Genomic DNA, 25,342 nt, shown 5'->3' with positions numbered 1-25,342 from the left:
GGGAAAACACGTTTTGGGACACCCCTTTTATCTCGGCCCCCGCTTGACGGATCCCCCCGAAACTTCCAGGGAAGGAGCGGAGCGCAGCAAGGCAAGGTTAAGGAAAATTACAGGCAGTTCCCTCATTCGGCGCCAAAGTTATTCCCAATAGAATGTTGCGGTTTTCCTATGGAAAACAATCCTAACTATAACTACCTACTGGCGACCGCCAGTAGGTAATACATAATAAAATATTAACACATTTATTTAACAATATGAATTGATATTTTAAATGTATTTCTATGAATATATATTATATATATATATATATATATATATATATATATATATATATATATATATATATATATATATATATATATATATATATATATATATATATATATATATATATGTTACCTACTGGCGGTCGCCAGTAGGTAGTTGTAGTTAGGATCGTTTTCCATAGGAAATCCGCAACATTCTATTGGGAATAACTTTGGCGCCGAATGAGGGATCTGCCTTTACTTTTCCTTAACTTTGCCTAGCTGCGCTCCACTCCTTCCCTGAAAGTTTCGGGGGGATCCATCAAGTGGGGGCCGAGATAAAAGGGGGTCCCAAAACGTGTCTTCCCCATGTTATTTTTCATAGTGCGGTTGGACTCACTTTTAGCCCGAACGGCTAAATGGATTTCCACCAAACTTGGCAAAATTGTAGGGACTGGTACCCCGATGTGCCTTTGCTATGTCTCAAGATATATGCTCCAGTGGTTTTTACGAAAATTAACTTTGAAAAAATATATATTGGGCTATATTGGGCTATATATATGTTAGAGCCCAAATGTAGCCCAATGTAGCCCAATGTAGCCCAAAGATGGCCAGCAGAGACAAAAAAAACAAATGTAGCCCAAATATCAGCCAGATGTAGCCCAACTATAGCCCAATGACAGAATGTCCCAGAGTGTTCTAAAGAACAACTAGAGCGCTAACAGTCTTACTTATGACAAAAGTATGGCACACCTGAAGTCATCTTGATTGGAATAAAGTGTTAACACTTAAAACATTTAATTTGCAAAGGAACAAAATGAGGGGGTTCATTTTGCCATAGAAATTATGATTAGTGCTGAAGAAAGAAAAACTTAGGGCACATTTTGAGTGACTTCTCAAATCCTCTTATATTTCATTAAAAAAATTCTGATATGCAGTCTCCCAAGATGGCCACCAGAGACAAAAGAGCCCAAATGTAGCCTAAATATCAGCCAGATGTAGCCCAACTATAGCCCAATGACAGAATGTCCCAGAGTGTTCTAAAGAACAACTAAAACGCTAACAGTCTTACTTATGACAAAAGTATGGCACACCTGAAGTCATTTTGATTGGAATAAAGTGGCAACACTTAATACATTTAATTTGAAAAGAAACAAAATGAGGGGTTTCATTTTGCCATAGAAATTTTATATACATATATATATATATATATTACCTACTGGCGATAGCCAGTAGGTATATATAGTTAGGATTTTTTTCCTATGGGATTTTTGAAACTTCTATGTCGAATAACTTTGGCGTTTGAGGACAGAAGTGGCTGAAATTTTCAGGAAAATGGAACATTTTGTTTCTGAGCAGCCCCTGAAAATTTGGGGGGGTTTCGTCAAGGGGGGGCCGAGAAAAAAGGGGGGTCCCAAAACGTGTTTTTCCCATGCAATTTTCCATAGGGCGGTTGGCCTCACTTTTAGCCTGAACGGCTGAATGGATTTACACCAAACTTGGCAAAATTGTAGGGACTGGTAGCCCGATGTGCCTTTGCTATGTCTCAAGATATAGGCTCCAGTGGTTTTTACGAAAATTAACTTTGAAAAATATATATTGGGCTACATTGGGCTATATATATGTTGGAGCCCAAATGTAGCCCAATGTAGCCCAATGTAGCCCAATGTAGCCCAAAGATGGCCACCAGAGACAAAAAAAACAAATGTAGCCCAAATATCAGCCAGATGTAGCCCAACTATAGCCCAATGACAGAATGTCCCAGAGTGTTCTAAAGAACAACTAGAGTGCTAACAGTCCTACTTATTACAAAGGTATGGCACACCTGAAGCCATCTTGATTGGAATAAAGTGGTAACTCTTAAAACATTTAATTTAAAAAGGAACAAAATGAGGGGGTTCATTTTGCCATAGAAAGTATGATTAGCGAATATATGACGAAATCCCGCATACCATCAGTCCGCAAAAAAAATCCCGCATGTACTATTAGGCCGCAAATTAAAATAACGAAAACTTTTAGAACGAATATGCCTTTAGCATACACTAAACAACTAAACTATCTTAAACCCTAAAACACTACCCCCAGCATGACCCTACACTACACAAACAGTACAACACTACCCTAAACCCTTAAACACTACCCCCAGCATGACCCTACACTACACAAAAACACTACAACACTACCCTAAACCCTAAAACACTACCCCCAGCATGACCCTACACTACGCAAACACTACAACACTACCCAAAACCCTAAAACACTACACCCCAGCATGACCCTACACTACGCAAACACTACAACACTACCCTAAACCCTAAAACACTACCCCCAGCATGACCCTACACTACACAAACACTACAACACAACCCTAAACCCTAAAACACTACCCCCAGCATGACCCTACACTACGCAAACACTACAACACAACCCTAAACCCTAAAACACTACCCCCAGCATGACCCTACACTACGCAAACACTACAACACTACCCTAAACCCTAAAACACTACCCCCAGCATGACCCTACACTACGCAAACACTACAACACTACCCAAAACCCTAAAACACTACACCCCAGCATGACCCTACACTACGCAAACACTACAACACTACCCTAAACCCTAAAACACTACCCCCAGCATGACCCTACACTACGCAAACACTACAACACTACCCAAAACCCTAAAACACTACACCCCAGCATGACCCTACACTACGCAAACACTACAACACTACCCTAAACCCTAAAACACTACCCCCAGCATGACCCTACACTACGCAAAAACTACAACACTACCCTAACCCCTAAAACACTACCCCCAGCATGACCCTACACTACGCAAACACTACAACACTACCCTAAACCCTAAAACACTACCCCCAGCATGACCCTACACTACGCAAACACTACAACACTACCCTAAACCCTAAAACACTACACCCAGCATGACCCTACACTACGCAAACACTACAACACTACCCTAAACCCTAAAACACTACCCCCAGCATGACCCTACACTACGCAAACACTACAACACTACCCAAAACCCTAAAACACTACCCCCAGCATGACCCTACACTACGCAAACACTACAACACTACCCAAAACCCTAAAACACTACCCCCCAGCATGACCCTACACTACGCAAACACTACAACACTACCCAAAACCCTAAAACACTACCCCCAGCATGACCCTACACTACGCAAACACTACAACACTACCCAAAACCCTAAAACACTACCCCCAGCATGACCCTACACTACGCAAACACTACAACACTACCCAAAACCCTAAAACACTACACCCCAGCATGACCCTACACTACGCAAACACTACAACACTACCCAAAACCCTAAAACACTACACCCCAGCATGACCCTACACTACGCAAACACTACAACACTACCCAAAACCCTAAAACACTACCCCCAGCATGACCCTACACTACGCAAACACTACAACACTACCCAAAACCCTAAAACACTACCCCCAGCATGACCCTACACTACGCAAACACTACAACACTACCCTAAACCCTAAAACACTACACCCCAGCATGACCCTACACTACCAAAAACACTACAACACTACCCAAAACCCTAAAACACTACCCCCAGCATGACCCTACACTACGCAAACACTACAACACTATCCTAAACCCTAAAACACTACGCCCAGCATGACCCTACACTACGCAAACACTACAACACTACCCTAAACCCTAAAACACTAGCCCCAGCATGACCCTACACTACGCAAACACTACAAAACAACCCTAAACCCTAAAACACTACCCCCAGCATGACCCTACACTACGCAAACACTACAACACTACCCTAAACCCTAAAACACTACCCCCAGCATGACCCTACACTACGCAAACACTACAACACAACCCTAAACCCTAAAACACTACCCCCAGCATGACCCTACACTAAACAACCACCACAACTCTACACTACACTAACACAACACTACACTACACAACACTACACTACACTACACAATCACTAACCCACGAAAAAATTAACACAAACCCACTTACCTCTCTCGTCATCGTGGTTTTCACAACGCAAATGCATTTAACATACATGCCTTTAAAACGTAATTCTTTGTAAAGGCATGCGCGATAAATGCACATGCGTTTTGAAAAAATGCGGGATAATGGTATGCGAGGTCAATGACCTTGCGGGATAATGGTATGCGGACTGAAAGTCTGCGGGATAAAAAATGCGGGAAAATGGCTGCAAACCATGATTAGCAGCAGACTTCCCTGGTGAGCACTAGCTTTACTACAGTGATCTAATGAGCAACTAGAGTGCTAACATTCAGAATTTATGGCAAATGTGTGACACATCTGAATGCCTTCTTGATAGAACCAAAGTAAACAAGCATTGAAAATGCAATAGATCTCGCCCTCGTTTAAGTTAAAGCCATTCTGTTTGTAATGAGGTGGCTTTTTAGCTTTGCTTTTATTAGTGTTTTTAAAACTTTCATGTAAATAACATGCATATGTATGCATATATGTATATGTATGCATGCATTTATATTTATATAGATATGCAGATTATATATGTTTATATATGTATATTACCTACTGGCGATAGCCAGTGGGTATATATAGTTAGGATTTTTTCTCAATGGGATTTCTGAAAATTCTATGTCTAATAACTTTGGCGTTTGTGGACGGAATTGGCTGAAATTTTCAGGAAAATGGAACATTTTGTTTCAGAGCAGCCCCTGAAAATTTGGGGGGGTTTCGTCAAGGGGGGGCCGAGAAAAAAGGGGGGTCCCAAAATGCGTTTTTCCCATTCATTTTTCCATGGGGCGGTTGGACTCACTTTTAGCTCGAACGGCTGAATAGATTTACATGAAACTTGGCAAAATTGTAGATATGGTTTGCCCGACGTGCCTTTGCTATGTCTCAATATATGTGCTCCAGTGGATTTTGAGAAATTAACGTTTAAAAAAATATATATATCTGTAACAGCGCTCCGGTTAGCGCCCCGGTTCGCGTACCTGACGCGTAACGGAACTTCGCAAAGTGAAGCTGATTGGCTCTCTGGTGTCTGTCAACATTCTAAACAGTCCGGAGCGGCCGCCATCTTGTCTCTCGGTACGATCGAGAGACAAGATGTGGTGAAAAGCAAAGGGGGAAATGAAGGAAAGGGGGCAAGGTAGACCCCTCCTGACCCCCTAGGATTGATGAGGGGGATATTAAAGTGCCCCGCGGGGCAAAAAATATATATATTTTTTTTTGCGATTTTACGCCGTAGAGGCGCGTCCCGGTACGCGAACCGGGCAGCTCACCGGGCAGCTCACCGGGCAGCTAACCGGGCAGCTAACCGGCAGCGTAGCTGTCAACATTGTAAACAGTCCGGAGCGGCCGCCATCTTGTCTCTCGGTAGGTTCGAGAGACAAGATGTGGTGAAAAAAGAAGGGGGAAATGAAGGAAAGGGGGCAAGGTAAACCCCTCCTGACCCCCTAGGATTGATGAGGGGGATATTAAAGTCCCCCACGATTTTTCGCGGTAGAGGCGCTTCCCGGTACGCGAACCGGGCAGCTAACCGGCAGCGTAACGGGAGTCCGCCATCTTGTGTTTTTGGAGCGTCCGGTTCGCGTACCGGGTAGCGTCCTGGTAAGCGTAACAAGGGGAAAACCAAGAGAAACAGTAAAAAAAAAATGAAGGGAATAGATTTCCAGCAAACTTGGCAAAATTGTAGGGACTGTTTGTTTGATGTGCCTTTGCAAGGCCTCAAGATATGTGCACGTGTGGATTTTGTCTAATTAAGGTTAAAAAAAATATATATATCTGTAAGCGTGCTCCAGCACGCTTACGTTACGGGTTTTGTTTGCGCTGCAGAGCCGATACGTCACGGTTATGCGACGCGTCATGAGGCGTCTCACGTGGCTACGTGATACGTCACGTAATAAAGAATATATTTTACAGCTATAGATATTAGCTTTTAAAAAACCAATGAAATTCACTGAAAAAACCATAGGTTATAGACCATATATAGTTAGGAATTTGCATTTACAAAACCTTGAAAATTCACTGAAAAAACCATAGGTTAGAGACCATATATAGTTAGCTGGACATTTTATTGACATAAAACCAATGAAATTCCATATATAGTTAGTTGCACTAACTATATATCGCGCACCCGCAATCCACTGCTGATGATGTCACATATTACATCATTCATGACATGGTCAGTGACATCACTGATGACATCACTGATGACATCTCAAATGACATCACTGATGACATCACTGATGACATCTCAAATGACATCACTGATGACATCATGACACACCAATACCAGTTACTACATACGCACTCACTGATTCCTACGTCTACACACACATTCACTCATTCACCCATACAATCACTCATACATACAGTCACTCATTATTACAACACTATCATATGCACTCATACACCTATGCAGACACTCACACACTGCCACTCATCCATGGAGTTACTCACACACCTAGTCAGTCCTGTAAAGAATCAATCACACTTCCATTTCCTCATCTATACAGTTAAACACAGAACACCATACTTCAGTGACATCACTGATGACATCACTGATGACATCTCAAATGACATCACTGATGACATCTCAAATGACATCACTGATGACATCATGACACACCAATACCAGTTACTACATACGCACTCACTGATTCCTACGTCTACACACACATTCACTCATTCACCCATACAATCACTCATACATACAGTCACTCATTATTACAACACTATCATATGCACTCATACACCTAGTCAGTCCTGTGAAGAATCAATCACACTTCGATTTCCTCATCTATACAGTTAAACACAGAACACCATACTTTTCACACATATACTAACACATACTTACTCTCTTATACAATCACTGATACAAGTACACATTGATATGCACAGTCACACACCTCCTTGCCAGCCACACACACACTCAGTCTTCCATACATCCACTCATTCTTCAATATGTAAAACATATTTAAACTTTACAAAAACACACAGACACTAGATGATGTCATCAGTGATGTCATTTGAGATGTCATCAGTGATGTCATCAGTGATGTCATTTGAGATGTCATCAGTGATGTCATCAGTGATGTCACTGACCATGTCATGAATGATGTAATATGTGACATCATCAGCAGTGGATTGCGGGTGCGCGATATATAGTTAGTGCAACTAACTATATATGGAATTTCATTGGTTTTATGTCAATAAAATGTCCAGCTAACTATATATGGTCTCTAACCTATGGTTTTTTCAGTGAATATATATATATATATATATATATATATATATATATATATATATATATATATGACAACTGCACTCGTCCAACACGAACCGGCACTCCCCAATATCTCAGGGCACCACCGATCCTGCAAAAACGAAAGCTGACCCAGCCATAAGGTGAAAAAGATGTATTTATTCAAATTAGATGCATCGCCACCCGCATAACGTTTCGGCCTACTCAGAGCCCTTGGTCACATGACGCTAGGGATGGGACAGACTTATTTAAAGTGCTAGTGCATGCTTGCAGATACACATGATTGGTTCATCACAGGTGCCTGGTAATGGACATAGAAAACATGATCAAATTATACAGCGAATGTGTAACTAATGTTTTACAATTTTAAATCGCTTATTTTGTATAACCACCAAATATCACATATGTGCAACAGGTAGACATGGATTTTCAAAAGAAAAAATCCAAACAACGTGTACACACATTATCACATCAAATGAATATATATGAGGGTGTGCACAAACAGGGAGAGAACAGAAAAAAGAGAGAAACCAAAATTTGTAGTTGTTTCCCTCTCCAAGATATAATAATCTAACGTAACTAGGAGGGTTGACACAGTGTTCAATTATCTCAATTTCTCACCATTCAATGTTTGCACACCCGTATTCATGATGAATAAAGCATTAATATTACCCAAGTGGGTTAGTCTCACATATCATGTTCAATAATTATGTCGTCCTAATCACCTGTGGCATACATTTCATGATAGTAATCACAATTACACGAGTGTAAATGAGTCAAACGCAAGCAAAAAAAATATTTTTTAAAAGAAAGGTGTCGTGAGCAGTGATAACAAAAAATAATTGCTAAAGATTAAAAAATCCCTCCCTGGATGGATGATGGGAGTGTATTAGATTGATGATCAAAAAATCTTTTTCCGGTAGGGGATACCTACATAGACAGTTCTGTTTCAGTTTATTTAAAAACAAGCCATCTCAAAGTTCTAATAATGCTTGTGGACCCAAGATTAGAATATTGTTGTTAACTAGTAGAGAGCATACTAGTTGGAACTAACTGGCATTTACAAGTGGGTATGAAAATCCACACTGGTGTTAAGGCCACAAGGTACCTTGGTATCGAGATCCAGGATGTACTGTGTTTCAAGAGCTCTCAGAATAGCTTCACGGTTTCCACCTCTGCAAAGTGGTGGGACTGAGTCAATCGCAAAGTATTACATAGTATTATATATATATTATATATATAGTAGTATATATATATATTCACTGAAAAAACCATAGGTTTCACATCAGTTATAGTTAAGAATTAGCATTTATAAAACCTATTAAATTCACTGAAAAAACCATAGGTTTCACACCAGTTATAGTTAGGTGGAAATTTTACTCGCATAAAACCATTGAAATTCCCACGTTATAGTTAGTTGGACTCACTATAACTTGCGCGTGCAATGCACTGCTGATGACGTCACATATTACATCACTCATGACATGGTCAGTGACATCACTCATGACATCACTCATGACATCTCAAATGACATCACTGATGACATCATCCAGTGAATGTGTATCTTTCTGAAAAATAAATATTTTTTATATATGTATATCTAAAGGTTGATGGAAGAATAAATGGGTAAATAAATGTCTAAATGGATGTTTTTTTGTGTAAAATTGATTTGTTAACTGACTTATTAAATGTATCTTAGAGAATACATATATTAGCGAGTAATGTTTAAATATTTAAATATCTGTATCTGTGTCTCACTTTGTGTATAAGTGGCTGCATGGGTTGGTGAGTAGCTACATGAGTGTGTATATGGGTTATTAGTTTTTTTTTGAGTATCAGTATCAGGGTCTGTATGGTTCGGTGGGGGATATTACTTAGAGCACAGATGCATGAATGAGTGACTCACTATTTGTATGTATTTTGAAGACAGCATGTGTGCAAGACTGTATGGGTGGATGATTGTGTGTATGGGTGGGTTAGTGAGTAGGTGTTTTTATAATTGATTGTTTAAGAGAGTAAATATGTTTCCATTTCTGTAGAAGTATGTGTAGTGGTGTGTATATAGCAGTATAATCAAGTAAATGTTTTTTTGATAGTTTATTTGCATGTGTGAATTTGTGTGTGAGTAACTATATGGATGAGTATTAGTGTGTAACAGGATGTATAGGTGTATGAGTACATATGATGAGTAAGTACATGCATGAGTGACTATATAGAACTGTTGGTGAATGAGTGGATGTGTATGTAGATGTTGGAATTACCTAATAAGTTGTTGTAATTGGTATTGGTTTCTCCTTTTTTAAGAAAATGTTAGTTTCTATTTTTGAATGTGTGTCAAAGGTTATTTTATGCTGATAGGCGGTCTGCCACTTTGTCACAAGGATGTTGTCATCAGTGATGTCATTTGAGATGTCATCAGTGATGTCATGAGTGATGTCACTGACCATGTCATGAGTGATGTAATATGTGACGTCATCAGAAGTGAATTGCACGCGCAAGTTATAGTGAGTCCAACTAACTATAACGTGGGAATTTCAATGGTTTTATGCGAGTAAAATTTCCACCTAACTATAACTGGTGTGAAACCTATGGTTTTTTCAGTGAATATATATATATATATATATATATATATATATATATTTCCTCATCAAATTAGTCCAAAACTAAGGGTGCACTTTGCACAGTTGCTGCACTCGCCAGGGGTAGACCACCACTGCAAATTATTAGTTCCAACCTGAAAATAACATTGCACTCGCCTTACCATATATCCAGGTACTTTATTGAATCATGAAGCAACTCAGCCCAGCACTTCAACCTACGCATTTCAACCACACTGGTCTTTATCATGGTAACAATTAGTCCATCATTGCTTTCAACATTTATACCTCTTTCCCACTTGGTCCATTTAGAGGCATTGTGGGAATGGTAGTTTACACAAATTCTGCTCAAAGTGAATTACATCAAAACAGTCCATAATTCAAATAATTGTACATGTTATACTTCAAAGAGAATCAAGTGTTGTACTCTAAGTAAATCATGATATAATAAGGCCATGGATTTCATTTATCAAATATTTTTATGTATATTGATTTTTTGAAACGTGGATTTGAGTGGGAATACATCAAATGTAATATAGTATTTATATTCAGGCCTCCTATTGTTGCTAATTTTTCAATTTGTATTTATGATGCACCCTCAGTTGTGGTGAAAACCATTGTGCATTCAATTAGTATAGACTAAGTGTCAAATTAATGTGTGCTGACTGTCGTATTAAGCAACGAGTATGTATTAGTTGTTGAGTTCATGCTATTCATACAAATATCCCCTCCACTTTGTTGATTCCAGATTGATTAGTCCTGTATGCCAAATCATGTGCTGGAAAAGTCAAAAGTGGGTTAAAATGTACTTTTATAAGTGAATGTACATTTCGTCGTCCATATTAAGGCCTGCAGTAATTTTTGTCTTTAATTTGATGATGAGTGGTGATTCTTATCGTCTTAATTTGAGAGTTCTGTCTCCACCTCTCTCATTTTGTGGGACTGTGACTTCGAGAATGTTTTATATTGAACAAACTCTTTTCTTTATGCATGAGCATATGTTTTGCAATTGCGCAATTGGTGTCTCTGTTCTGTATCGCTCTTATATGTTCAAGACACGCTTTTTTAATCGACATATTGTACTGCTAATGTATCCATGTAATGGACATGTCATGAGTGATGTAATATGTGACATCATCAGCAGTGCATTGCGGGCGTGCGAGTTATAGTTAGCTGAATTAACTATAACGTGGGAGTTTCAATGGTTTTGTATGAGTAAAATGTCCAGCTAACTCTAACATGTGTGAAACTTATGGTTTTTTCAGTGAATTTCTAATGTTTTTTAAATGCTAATTTTTAACTATAACATGGCTGAAACCTATGGTTTTTTCAGTGAATTTCAAAGGTTTTGTAAATGATCATTTTTAAATGTATTAATTGTTATATTTTTTTATACTGATTTACTACATTATTTTAAACTATTTATTTTTAGATATGTTATTTTTTAAATTACATTGCACATTTTTAATATAAATTGAAAACATGTTTTTTAAAAATATTGAAATTGTAATATTTTTTTTATTTAATATTTTTTTAATTTATATATATTTTATATAGCAGGCAATGATATCCTATGGAAGGAAATTCAAGTTACTGGTAAGTACAGTTAAATTTACTTTTCAGGAATAGTAGTGAGCTAGATTGGGGAATTAATTCTTCTTCAATCCTGAGGTCCCCTGTGAGCCAACTAGCCCACCAGGTACCTCCAGTATGCGCCAGGCAGCTGTGTTGCAGAGAGTCGTTCAAAGGGCATGCCCCCTTTTTACAACACTCTGTAACACAGCTCAGTGGCGCTTACAGGAGATACCTGTTGGACTAGTTGCCCCCTAGGGGACCTCTGGATTGAACAGGAATTAATTCCCCAACTTAAAACGCGCCTCAGGGCATGTTTGCACTCACATCACCTCAAGACCCGCCCCATACCTTCACCACTGTGCTAACGCGCCCTGTAGAGTGTTCTAAGTTGGGGGATTAAGTCCCCTTGCATACTGGGGGTCCCTGGAGGCCAACTAGCTCACCGGGAACCTCCAGTATGCGCCGGGAGGCTGCGTTGCAGAGACGTGTAATGTGGCCACGCCCCTTTTTACACCTCTCTGCAACGCAGCCCCCGGGTGCGTTTGAAGAGGGGGAACTAATTCCCCTTGCATACTGGGGGTCCATGGGGGCCAACTAGCCCACCAGGAACCTCCAGTATGCGCCAGGGGGCTGCATTGCAGAGAGGTGTAATGAGACCACGCCCCTTTTTACACCTCTCTGCAATGCAGCCCCATGGCGCGTTTGCAGAGGGGGCACCAATTCTCCTTGCATACTGTGGGTCCACGGGGGCCAACTAGCGCACCTGGAACCTACAGTATGCACCAGGGGGCTGCGTTGCTTTGCCCCGGGGGTGGTGGTCCCCAGGGCAGTGTGGGGGGGATTGGGCCCCCCCCACACTTCTTTTTCACTATGCCCCCGGGATTTGGTCCCCCTGGGGGGGGTAATTTTTAAAAAAAGCAGACCGGGTTTAAAAAAAAAAAAATTGTGGCCTTGGGGGTCCTTGTGGGACCACCTGAGCAGGCCTAGGAGGTCAAGCTGATTCTACCCTGCACCCTTTTTCCGTTCTACACGTTTGTTTTTCTGCTTTCCTGTGCCTCGGTCTACTGAGCACAAGATGGCTGCCAACACTTTCTAGTTTGGAGTGTTCACAGTCAATGAGCATGCAGCTTGTACTCGGAAAGGCACGTGTACGGTACTCGTACCCCGCAATTTTTGACAAAAAAGAAATTGGGGGGGCCTTGGGGGTCCTTGTGGGACCCCCTGAGCAGGCCTAGGGGGTCAGGGTGTTTCTACCCTGTCCCCTTTTTGCGTTCTACACGTTTGTTTTTCTGCTTTCTTGTGCCTCAATCTACCGAGGCACAAGATGGCTGCCAACACTTTCTGGTTTAGAGTGTTGACAGCCATTTAGCATTCAGCTCGTGCTCGGGGAGGTACAGAGTACAGTAAGCTTACAGTAAGCTTACCGTATGCACTTCTAGATATACTTAGGATTTTACTTTTGATTTTCTCAGGAACTACTGAACGGATTTACACCATTTAACAAAAAGGCCCGAACAGAACTCTACCTTTTTGCCAAGTTTGGCGTAATTCCTTTCAGCTGTTCGGGCGGTAGCCCCGGCTAAATGTCCTATGGGAAATTGCATGGGGAAAACATGTTTTGGGACCCCCTTTTTTCTCGTCCCCCGCTTCATGAATCACCCCCAAACTTTCAGAGAAGGAGCGGAGCAGAGCAGGCCATCTTCTTGGAGAAATTTGCAAAGATTCATCCACCGGCGCCAAAGTTATTACAAATAGAATGTTGCAGATTTCCTATGGAAACTAGGTTTTAACTATAACTACCTACTGGCAACCGCCAGTAGGTAATATTTATATATATGTATATATGTATATATATATGTATATATGTATATATATATATATATATATATATATATATATATATATATATATATATATATATATATATATATATATATATATTAATAAATTCACTGAAAAAACCATTGGTTTCACACTAATTATAGTTAGCTGGAAATTTTACTCGCATAAAACCATTGAAATTCCCACGTTATAGTTAGTTGGACTCACTATAACTTGCGCGTGCAATGCACTGCTGATGACATCACATATTACATCACTCATGACATGGTCAGTGACATCACTCATAACATCACTGATGACGCCATCCAGTGAATGTGTGTCTTTCTGAAAAATAAATATGTGTTATATATGTATATGTAAAAGTTGATGAAAGAATAAATGTTTAAATAAGTGTTTACATGGATGGGTTTTTTTTTAATTGATTTGTTAACTGGTTTATTAAGTGTATCTTAGTGAATACATATATTAGAGAGTAATGTTTAAATATTTAAATATATGTATTAGTGTTTCACTTTGTGTATAAGTGGCTGCATGGGTTGGTGAGTAGCTACATGTGTATGTATATGGGTTATTAGATGTTTTTCTTAGTATCAGTATGAGTGTTTGTATGGTTTGGTGGGGGTATTACTTAGCACATAGATGCATGAATGACTGACTCTCTCTTTGTATGTGTTTTGAAGACAGCATATGTGCAGGACTGTATGGGTGGATGAGTGTGTATATGTGTGTGTTAGTGAGTGAATGACTGTCTCACTAGTGTCTTTATCAGTAACTACATATGTTTTAATCTAGTATATGTGAATATTGATGTATATATGTGAGTATATGTGAGAGTGAGGGATTGTAAGAGTTCCTGTTTAAATTAGTATGTGTTTCTATAAGTGATTGTTTAAGAGAGTAAGTATGTGTAAGTTTCCTTAGAAGTAAAGTGGTAGTGTGTGTATAGCTGTATATGCAAATAAATGGATGTTTAATAGTTTATTTGCATGTGTGAGTATGTGTGAGAGTATCTTTTGGATGACTGTCAGTGTGTAACAGGATGTATAGGTGTATCACTACATATGATGAGTGAGTATATGTATGAGTGACTATATAGAACTGTTGGTGAATGCGTGGATGTGTATACAGATGGTGGAATTATTGAATTGGTTGTTGTAACTGGTATGGGTATCTCCATTTTTTTTAAAAATGTTAGTTTCTATTTTTGAATATGTGTTTCAACGGTTACATTACAGTGAAAGGAGGTCTGTCACTCTGTCACAAGGGTGGTGTCATCAGTGATGTCATGAGTAATGTCACTGACCATGTCATGAGTGATGTAATATGTGATGTCATCAGCAGTGCATTGCACGCGCAAGTTATAGTGAGTCCAACTAACTATAACGTGGGAATTTCAATGGTTTTATGCGAGTAATATTTCCAGCTAATTATAACTGGTGTGAAACCTATGGTTTTTTCAGTGAATTTAATAGGTTTTTTAAATGCTAATTCCTAACTATAACTGGTGTGAAACCTATGGTTTTTTCAGTGAATTTCATAGTTTTTTAAATGCTAATTCCTAACTATATATAGGGCCTTAAACCTATGTTTTTTTCAGTGAATTTCATAGGTTTTTTAATAGCTAATTTCTATAGCTATGAAATATAATATTTTTTATAATAAATCTTATATTGTATATTTATGTAATACAATTTTTTTTATGTATATTTTTTGTCTCTTTTTTTTTTTTTTGGCCTTGGTGCGCTACCGGTGCGCGTACCGGTGAATGCACCGGTAAGCGCAGTGTTATGGCTCGCCCCGGTGCGCGTACCAGTGAGCGTCCCATTAGCGCCATTGCCGCGAACGAAAACAACATCGTGACGTATCGCGTAGCCGCGTGATGCATCTTATGACACACGGCGTAAGCGCACCCGAAAGCGCCCGAGCGCATACGATCGCGCAACGTAAGCGCCGCCGGGCGCGCCCCGGGGCGCGTAGCGTAAGCGCGCCGGGTCATGTGACCTAAAAATAACACTTTTCATTGGTTCAGATCAGTTTTGGTGTCCAAATGATGAAAGCCTGGATCATGTGACTTGAAAATAACACTTTTCATTGGTTCAGAACAGTTTTATTTTCCAAATGATGAAAGCCCCCACCTTTTTTCCTCATTCTCACTTTGTTCTTTGAGTGAGGAAGACCTGCTTTTTTCTTAGAGATATGGCTACAGTACTATCAGCAGCTGGAGCATCTGCCCCACCACCTCCACCACCACCACAAGGACCACCAGAACATCACATTGGTGGTCAAGAAGAAGAGGAGGAGGAGGAGGAAGAGGAGGAGGAAGAGAGAAGGCAGTTCCTGCCAGAAGACAATCCCCCATACAAACCTAGGGAGCACTTTATATGGGAGTTTTATAAAATCCCAAGGGGTTCCAAAAAAGTAAACGCTGCAAAGGTGACCTGTCTCATCTGTGGCACTGTACTATCCAGGGGGAACCCTGCCAAAAAATATTAATTTGGCAATCACACAATGATTTGCCACATGCAACGATTGCATCCCAACAACTATTCTGCAGCAGAGGTGAGAGAACTGTGCAGAAACCTTCCCCCATCGTCTTCCCGAACCTCAACAACCAAAGAACCCACTCCATCGGGTCCAGAGGCAAGGGAGATGGTGCCAAACATACAAACCAAGTTTGGTAGGTACAAAATCGTTTGCATTGTTTGTGGCAAAACAATTACCTATGGTGAACAAAGTATAAATCTCATCAACCTTGCTGGTGACAACCACCAGTGCCGAAAGAAGCCTTAATTTTTTCCTGTTTTTTTTTGCTCCAGTTGAGCCGTTTACAATTCCCTGTTTATTGTTTGTCCCCATAAAAAATACATAAAAATATAAAATTCTTCATAAAAGCCAAAAAAAGTAAAAAATGTTCACAAAAACAATTAAAAAAAATATAAAACAACAAAAACAATAAAAAATCAGTTCTTTTTAGAACTACCTCTAATTTATAAAAAAATACTACATTTTTTTTAAAACTCTGTCATTCTTTTTTCTCCAGGGTACGCGTACCGGTACGCTCCCCGGTGCGCGTACCGGGGCGCGCACAAAAAAAAAATAATAAAATAAAGGAGTGAGCATGAGGGAAAGACACAGAGAGAGTGATGTTAAGAGAAAGAGAGCTAGATGGAGCAACACAGAGGGACTGTGTATTAGATAGTAAGACAGAGAGAAAGTGTAATAGGGTGTACGTGAGAAAAGGAAAATGAATAAGGGAGCAAAACAAGGGAAGAGAGAGGAAGAAAACTAAAGCAGAGGTACTGGGAGAATGTGAGTGGGTGTTGAAAGTAAAGGGAAGGACAGTAAAGGATGGGGAATGAGGGGTAGTGACGGAACCGGAATAAAGGAACAACGGTGAGGGAGGGTTAGAAAAGAGCAGTGACTGTAAGTAAAGAGGGGTAAAAGAGGGTGGACAAAAGTGAATAAGGGTAAGACATGGGGAGTGACAGAGAGAAAGGAGAGAGAGAGTAAAGGAAGGAGTGACTGAAAGGGAGCGAATGAGCAGCAAAGAAAGGTAAGTGTGGGAGTGTGGGTGAGTTGTAGGGAGTGAGCATGACAAAAGAGTATTGACAAAATGAGGGGACAGAGACAGCGACAGTAAGAGAGACAGAGTGAGGGAACGGAAGTGAGGAACTGTGAGGACAGACGGACTGAGAGAAGGAGTGACAGGAGTGAAGTAAATGATTAAGGAAAAGGGAATGAGTGAGGGAGCAAAGGAAGGGAACAGAGGGTAAGGGAAATAAAGCAGGGGGACTGAAAGAAGTTGAATGTGGGAGGGGAGTTAGGGAAAGGGGAGTAAACATGGAGGATAAGAATAAGTGAGGGAAGCAGAGTAAGGAAACAGGAGTGAGGTAGGGTGAGAGAATAATAGTGAGGTTAAAGCAAAGGGTGATGACAAACTACATTTTTTTAGTCACACTTACCATATCATTAATGTAACTTTAATTACATTTTTTTACTACACTTTGTATCTGTGAAAGAGAGAAGAAAAAATAAGTTATAATTAGTAAAATATATATTTTAAAATAAAAGATACAAATGAAGAGGTTAAAAATCATAACAGTGTATTAAGAAATAAAGTATGAGTGAAAGACACAGAAAGGGAAATAAAGTAATGTAGAAGGACAAAAAGAGGGTAAAAGAAATAGAAGGAGAGCAAATTACTAAGAGTAAGGCGTATAGATTCACTGACAGAGAGGAAGAGAAGAAGAGAGAAATGAACTGAAGGTAAGAAAGATACTAAAAGAATGTGAGTTAGCAAAACTAAATCAGGAAACAGGAGTAAGTCAAAAGTGAATGACTGAGAGGGAAAGGAGTCTGATTAAGGATGCATTTAGAAGAATGAGGAATGGAAGATAACTGAGAGTAAGTGAAGGAGAGTCATAGAGTGAAGGGATGAAGGGAGAGAGGATAATATAGAAGGATTGAGGGAAAAGGAGTGAGGAAGTTAGTAGACAGAGAGACTAAGGGAAGGACTGAGTGAAGTGGAGTTCAATGAGTGAGGAAAGGAAAATGAGTAAGGGAGCAAAAGAAGGAAAGAGAGGAGAAGAGGACTAAAGCAGTGGTACTGAGAGAAAGTGATTTGGTGATGAAAGTAAAGAGAAGGACATTGAAAGATAGGAAATGAGGGGTAGTAATGGAAGCGGACTAAAAGAAATGGGGTGAAGAACGATGAGAGAGGAGCAGTGAAGTTGTTGTAAGAGAAATGATAGAAGGTAGATAAACACAAGTGAACATAACACAAGGAGAGTGAGGGACTGAGGACATAGAGGTAGTGAACGGAAAATAGAGAGAAGAGGTCAAAACAAAGGAGCAAACAAAGATAAGTGAGGGAGAGTGGGTGAGTTATAGTGATAGAGTGCGACAATACTGGTGAGGGAGTAAAGAGGAATTACTAAAAGAGCAAAAGAGGAAAAGACGGAAAAGGGAAGTAAAACAGAGACACTGAAAGCTGAAAAGTGGTGCAAGGGAGAGAGAGGATGCAGACAGTTGAAATGGAAATGAGGGGTTGTGAAAGAAGTGGAGTAAACGAATGGGTGTGAAACAGAGTGAGAGAAAGGCAGTGTGAGTAAGTAAAGAGAGCTGAAAGAGAGAGGAAAAAGGAAAGTGAGACAATGGGAATACAATATAAATTACACAATACAAACTATAGAATAATTTGTACAACATGTTAGATAGTTTATTTTTGCTGTTCTCAGAACATATTGAATTTCACTAAAAACAGTGAGTTCAAACTATTCATCATATGACAGCGGGAAAAAAAACACAATCAAAAAGATTGTGTTTAAAAAAAAACATATAAACTTACAAATCACATATGTACACTAATCTTTGATTCACTTACTTTTCCTTTAGGCCAAATAGTACATCATGAAGGTCCTTTTTGTTGGAAGGTACTCTGCTGTTCTCTAAAAGTTCCATTTCATCGACTCTCTAGAAGAAAAGCTCCAAGAACATCTGAAATTTGTTTCAATGTTTTCATATACTCCTTGTGTTCAGTCATGACTCTTTGCTCATTCCTTCACCTTTCCTTAAGGCCAAATAGTGTCAGATGTATCAATATATTTTCAAATTACTTAAAACAAACTCTAAAATTACCGATTTCCCGACGTTCTGAAAGAAAGGCTCCAACAACATACTCACAATATTTAAATATTCATAATTCCATCTCTGGCTCTCTCATGTTGAACATTTCCTATAATACTGATATCACTTACTATGCGATCCACTTACCGTACCTTTATGAGAACTATAATTTTTATATTATCTTCATCACTTTTACTCACAATATAATTTTAAACAGCAGACTAACTTTTATTAACTGCTCCTGTCTTCATTGGCCAATTACCTTTACTTAAATTTTGGTTCTAAAAACACTAGGTATGAATTTTTTAAGTCAAAAGGCAAACGTTGTTTGAAAGTCAAATGAGTATCATTACAGTTAGTCCAACCTTTTCGACATTTTAAATAGCATGTGTAATGCCCTGATGTTGTTGAAGGACCGTCATGATAAATAATAGCTACAGTTGCAAAAGTTCTTCCTGAAATTGATAACTGAGAAGCCGCGAAATTTTTAATAGATGTGTTCAATTTAGTTCCATCAGGTCTACATTGTTGGAACATTAAAATGACATATTGACCATAATTTTGTATAAATAATGTGGAGAGCATTGCAGACTTACATTGGGTACACACCATACTGTGATCAGCTGCTTTAACTAGATTATTAAAAGGCACTGATTTGCAGTTTGGTAAAGTCAAATATATAAATCTTTCGGTGTCTATTGTAGTACTACTTGATAAACTACAGTTGTCGCAGTCATGCTGCCATTGATAAGAAAGGCTAAAAAGATTTTTTATATCTACACCTTCATCTTCCAATACATCAAACATATACATTAAAAATTCCTGACAATCCGGCTTAATATTCTGTGAAAATTGATTTTGACCAGAACATATGTCTAGAAGATTTCGAATTTCTGAAACACTTTCTATTTTTGCTCTATCACTGCTACATTTCTCAAACACATAATTCAATAAACAGCAGAATGTTTGATCCCGATTTTCAACAATCTGTTCTTGTAAATTTTGAAGAAAAAAAACAACATTAAGCACTACATTAGCATAGCAGTTGACACCAGAACTGTTTTCAAACTGAAATCCAACAACATCTTCAACAGAATCCTTTTTCTTTCTGCTTACAATTACAGTTTCATCTACTTTTTGTCTTTTTGCTACTACCTCATTGCAATTATTCTCATTTCTTCTTTTTCGGCCTACCACACGTTTTTCAAACAGAGGATATTGAGGCAAATGTGGAGCATACTCTCTTCTTAACCTATTGTATTCCTTAACATAATCTAGATCTGCACAAATCTTTGTTTCATCACACTCAATCAAGTACAATCCTGATAAAGTTCTGACTCGTGATAATGCCACATATGCCATACCCTCTTTAAACACAGAACTTCCAATGTTCACCAAAGCACTATCTACACTTAAACCTTGAGATTTATGAATTGTCACCACATTTGCCAAACAAACAGGAAACTGTTTTCGGCGAACATATAAGTCTTTCACAAGCAAAAATCTAGCTGAACAACAACAAATTTGTTCTATTTCGTCAATGCCATCAAATTTAATTTTTAAAATTTCAATTCCATCTCTATTTTTGTAATTCACAAAATCAACAACATGACCCATTGCTCCATTTACCAGACCTCTTTCAACATTTAAATTCCTTCTCAAAAGGATACGACAATTTAAACACACATTCAGAGTCTTTTCAAAACCAGCAGTTTTAGATATACTCTTCTCTAACGAATCCAATTTTGATTTCAAATTTTCTGACAAAATAATTGTTGCTCCCATATGCTCTATTTTATCTATAGATTCCAGTTTCACAATCTCTTCATTTTCTAACTTTAACATTTTGTTGTTGAAGATGGAACATTCTTGCAGAGTTGGCATCAAACATATCCCAGATTTGTTCTCAGTAATTTTCTTAAAAATATTCTCCGGAAGCATGTTTTCATTTGGATACAAATTTGAAATGAATCGTGCATGTAATGCTTCTTTCCCATGCTCACTTACTTTTCCGATTCTTACATCTTGTAGAATATTTTTATAATCTTCATCCTTTGCCTGTCGCATATTTTGAAGCAGTTCTGCATATTTGAAATTTAACCATATATTAACGTTTCCAATGCTTCCTAGGCACTTCCTGGTATCTTCATGTGTGAGCATTTTAAACACTGGTTGTCTCTTCACTGGAGTCAACTGCAGTAGATCTCCAAAAACAATAATGTGTTTTCCTCTGAATAAGACATCATAGTCTGTTCTAAGAATTTCTTGCATTCTCAAATGCACAAAAGCACGCATTAGATTTGAGACCATGCTTACTTCATCAATGATAAGAAGTTTCATTTTCTTCAGGACTCTGGAAACTTCAGAACAAGCATCTCCAGATAGCTTGTGGTATTGTAATTTGTTATCATGCTCAACTGGTAGCATCAGTAAACGATGTAAAGTAATCCCCTTAATGTTATGTGCTGCAAGCCCAGTTGGAGCAGTAACAACACAAGACAGCGGTGATTCAGTCCTTTTCTGCAGATAAGTTGCAATTGCTTTAATCAGAAAACGTTTTCCAGTTCCTGCTTCTCCACTCACGTACAGTCGGACAGGCTTAAATGATGTACATGAGCACTCTTTTTTCTCATGACTGAATCCATGTTCAACCTGTTCTGTGACTTCGTCATATATCTGTTTCTGCTCAAGGTTTAGTTGTTTCACCAAATCTTCTAAGTTAACTACATCATCTTGAGCTTGTTCCATACCTCTTTCCACCTCATCCATGGCAGTGGCAGCTTCATTTTGGATAATTGGTCCTCCTAGTGGATCCTGACTCAATGAAGCAGAACTCTGACTGTCTTGAGAACTGTCTCTAGCAATCTCTACAGCAATTGTGGCTTCTTGCTCTATTTCTTCGTTCAACATTTGCAGATCATTTGGAAAATCAGGACATTCTATGGTATCCTTGGTTGCATTAAAAGAATCTTCGTAACAGAGAAAATCTCTAAGTAGTTCCTCTTCTGTACGCCATGGCTTAAAGAGTTGCAAAAGAGCTAAATAGTAAAATTCCCTTTTCTCTGGATTTTCGCAACTCAATTTTTGATGATTAATCAAATGGCCTTTTCTCTGCTTCACTTGACATCCTTCACACCCAATGATAGCATATATTCCATTATTGATATCTTCTCTGATGGTCCTCTTATAAATATAGTTTTGCAGAACTTCATACAAACAACTGTTCTCAAGATGACTACTTCTATTTGGATAGTATGTATCAAACATGTTTGTCTTCAAAATATCTGTACTGTTTGGTTCTTTCTCCGCCAAATACTCAATTTCTTGTACAGATTTAAAAACTCGGTTTTGTGTAGCAGCAAGACCTAGACTCACCCAAATAATTGTTCTAGACTTGGCGTAGAGACTTGCTGATGATAACCGATCAGAACATTCATATGCTCCAATTTCTCGATGCGACAACATCTTCAAACTGAAACTGTGTAATTTTTTACTTATACTCTTTTCATGTGAAATGTCCTCCCACATTTCCTTCAGTTCTGTCTTTTCTTTTTTTGTGATGTAAGACGTCACATATCGAGCCACAGCAATAGAGTTGTCAGCAACGAACTGAATATCCATGTTAGCATTCCACATGGACAAAATCACTGGGTTGTAGTCGTTAATGTACTTGGACTCTTCTTTTCTTTTTAAATTGTATGTATTTTTTGGTGATTTCCTCGTCACAGTATGTCGCAGAGAAGACATCAAATTATTTACTCTTTCTTTAGAAATCACTGGTCGTGGAAACCCGAAATGACATTTTGTGTAGAACTTGTCCTTGTTTCTGAATTTTCGACGACAGTATTTTCCACAACGATGGGATTGAAAGCGTAAAAATTGTTGCCTTAAACTGTTTTCTTCTGTAGTTTTCGGAACAGCACATGTTGAATACTCTTCAATGAAACTCATCACTGTGTCATTCGAATCTGTTCCAAATTTGGGTGCATCTTTAATCCATAACAACATATGTATGTGAGGAGCACCTCTCGCTTGATACTCCTTTCTCCAAAAGAAATCCAAAACCTCTCCAAGGGGAGGATTTCTTTTGTTGGTAATGAAAGACATCATAGCTTCAAATCTATGATTGAAATATCTGCATACATTCACTGGATCCAAAGAATACAGTTCTCCAGGTGTTTTGAATTCTATATTTTGCATGTTTGCATTTGCCTCTCGTAGAAATTGAAGTAAGTCGTCCCATGCATACTCAGCACAGCTAAGAGTGAGGAACCATGTAGGAGTTCCTAAGTTTCTTAGCATACATTTCAATTCCCCATGACGACGGTACCAATACTCGTTTGTACCGCGCTGACATGCCACGAGATTGATTAGATGAGATTCCAAAATATTGTCTTGCAGATTGCCTTTCTCCATAAAGTCCCTCGCCGAAACATTTTGCAGATGTGCTCCACTTTTCAGTATATGGTTTACTGCATAAGAAAGCCCAGACAAGTCACTTTCATACAGTAGATGAAACAAATATGGGATGCATTGACGAAACCTTGGATCTTCAGCATATAATCTTAAAGTCCGGTATTCAGATGCAGGAATTTGAAGTGGTCGATCGTCATATCGTCCACCTCGACCTGTTGGAAATAGCTGTGGAAAACAACGAGCTTCCAAACTTTCTTCCCATACACTAATGGGACTTCCTTTTGCTGCTTTCATTTGAAACAAGTCAATTGCATTCCCCATTACTTCTTTGGAATGCAAAGGATGAACAGTATAATGTTCATATATTTCTTCACTTCTAGACACATCAACTTTTTCAATTTGGCCGGCTGAACAATCACTGTCTTCTTCTGCAGCTATTTCCTCTGCTCCAACACATACATCTTTGTAGTACTCATTGTTTTTGAGCAAATACAACGTTGCCTTTTTGACTTTCCTAACATCCACTAAATCTTGCCAGATTTTCTTACTCTTTGTCAGAACCCCATTAACTAGAATAACCAGAGGTTCCTCTTCCACTTTCTGTACACCAATTGTATCAATATTTTTCTTGAAATCTAGAGGCAAATAAACAACTCTTATCTTTAATCCTCTCTGTAAATCTGAAGGAGGCAATTTCCCTATCTTAGGCTCCATGCGAACAATAGCCTGAAAAGGATGGACACATTGAATCAAAATAGATTCATATGTATTTGAATCCATCAATTCAGGAGGAATGTCTACCAACTCAAGATTATTATGAACAGCTCTAGCAGGCATTCTGTTTTCATTTAATTTATTATAACAATATTTACAAATACGCTGATCAGAACTCAAATCAAAAGAATTCTCCACCAACAAAAAAGTTGCAAAATTCTTCCATTCACTATCATTTTCCATTTCACTTTCTGCACATAAATCAACTAACCTAGTCTGAATCTTATAATGAGTCCGTCGACAACGCACACAAGTAAAATTAGGCCTTTCACTTGATTTCACCTTAAACTTGGTAATTTCCTGGTCAAACTTTTCTGTACTTGAAATGTGTACATTGTCTTCCACATTACCTTCTATTACTGTGTCAATTTCTACACTGTCCTCTTTTTCACCAAGGTAACAAATCTCAATATCTTCACAAATCTTCTTCACATCTAATTCAGTTCCATGCAAAAGAGCACTGTTTACCTGTTTAAGCTTAAGTGCTGGACTTTTTGCATAATACAACCTTCTCACTAATTTCCTCATTTTGTTATGATGCACTGCTAACATCCTAAAATCGATGAAAAACACTCTGACACACTTTTCTAGAAAGACAAGCCAGTGAATGCCCTTGCAAACCTGTGTTTTCTCTCACTCTGCAAGGATCTAAGTCTTGCAACATCTTCATTTTCTGTTTTAGACTTTTCTTACTATATGTACGTAAGAAATTACGAAGCAAATCGATTGAATCCTGTCGCTCTACAAATACTACTACACTTCCAAGTGTACACTGGACCCTTAGTACGTCTCCCTAAAACTTCATCAGTTAACACCTCTCCTGCATTTCTAGACACAAGTTTCTCTTTTTCAATCGGACAACCGTCTTTCACCTCATATGCTCGACCACTGGTGTCAACTGCATGCACCAAATCATTCTCCTGGAAGTAACTCTCCTCATTAAAAAATGGCTCACAACTTGAACTATGCA

At 38.7% G+C, this 25,342-nt stretch overlaps 1 protein-coding gene across 1 annotated transcript in view; it reads left to right on the top strand.

The window, feature by feature from the left end:
* LOC144829088 (uncharacterized) overlaps positions 1 to 25,342 on the top strand; it is a 1,185,727-nt gene that overhangs the window by 828,635 nt on the left and 331,750 nt on the right. The window lies entirely within an intron of this gene.

The sequence above is a fragment of the Lissotriton helveticus genome, chromosome 4_1 (assembly GCF_964261635.1).
Source record: "Lissotriton helveticus chromosome 4_1, aLisHel1.1, whole genome shotgun sequence".
Classification (NCBI taxonomy): domain Eukaryota; kingdom Metazoa; phylum Chordata; class Amphibia; order Caudata; family Salamandridae; genus Lissotriton; species Lissotriton helveticus.
This window is presented reverse-complemented; position numbering and strand designations above follow the sequence as displayed.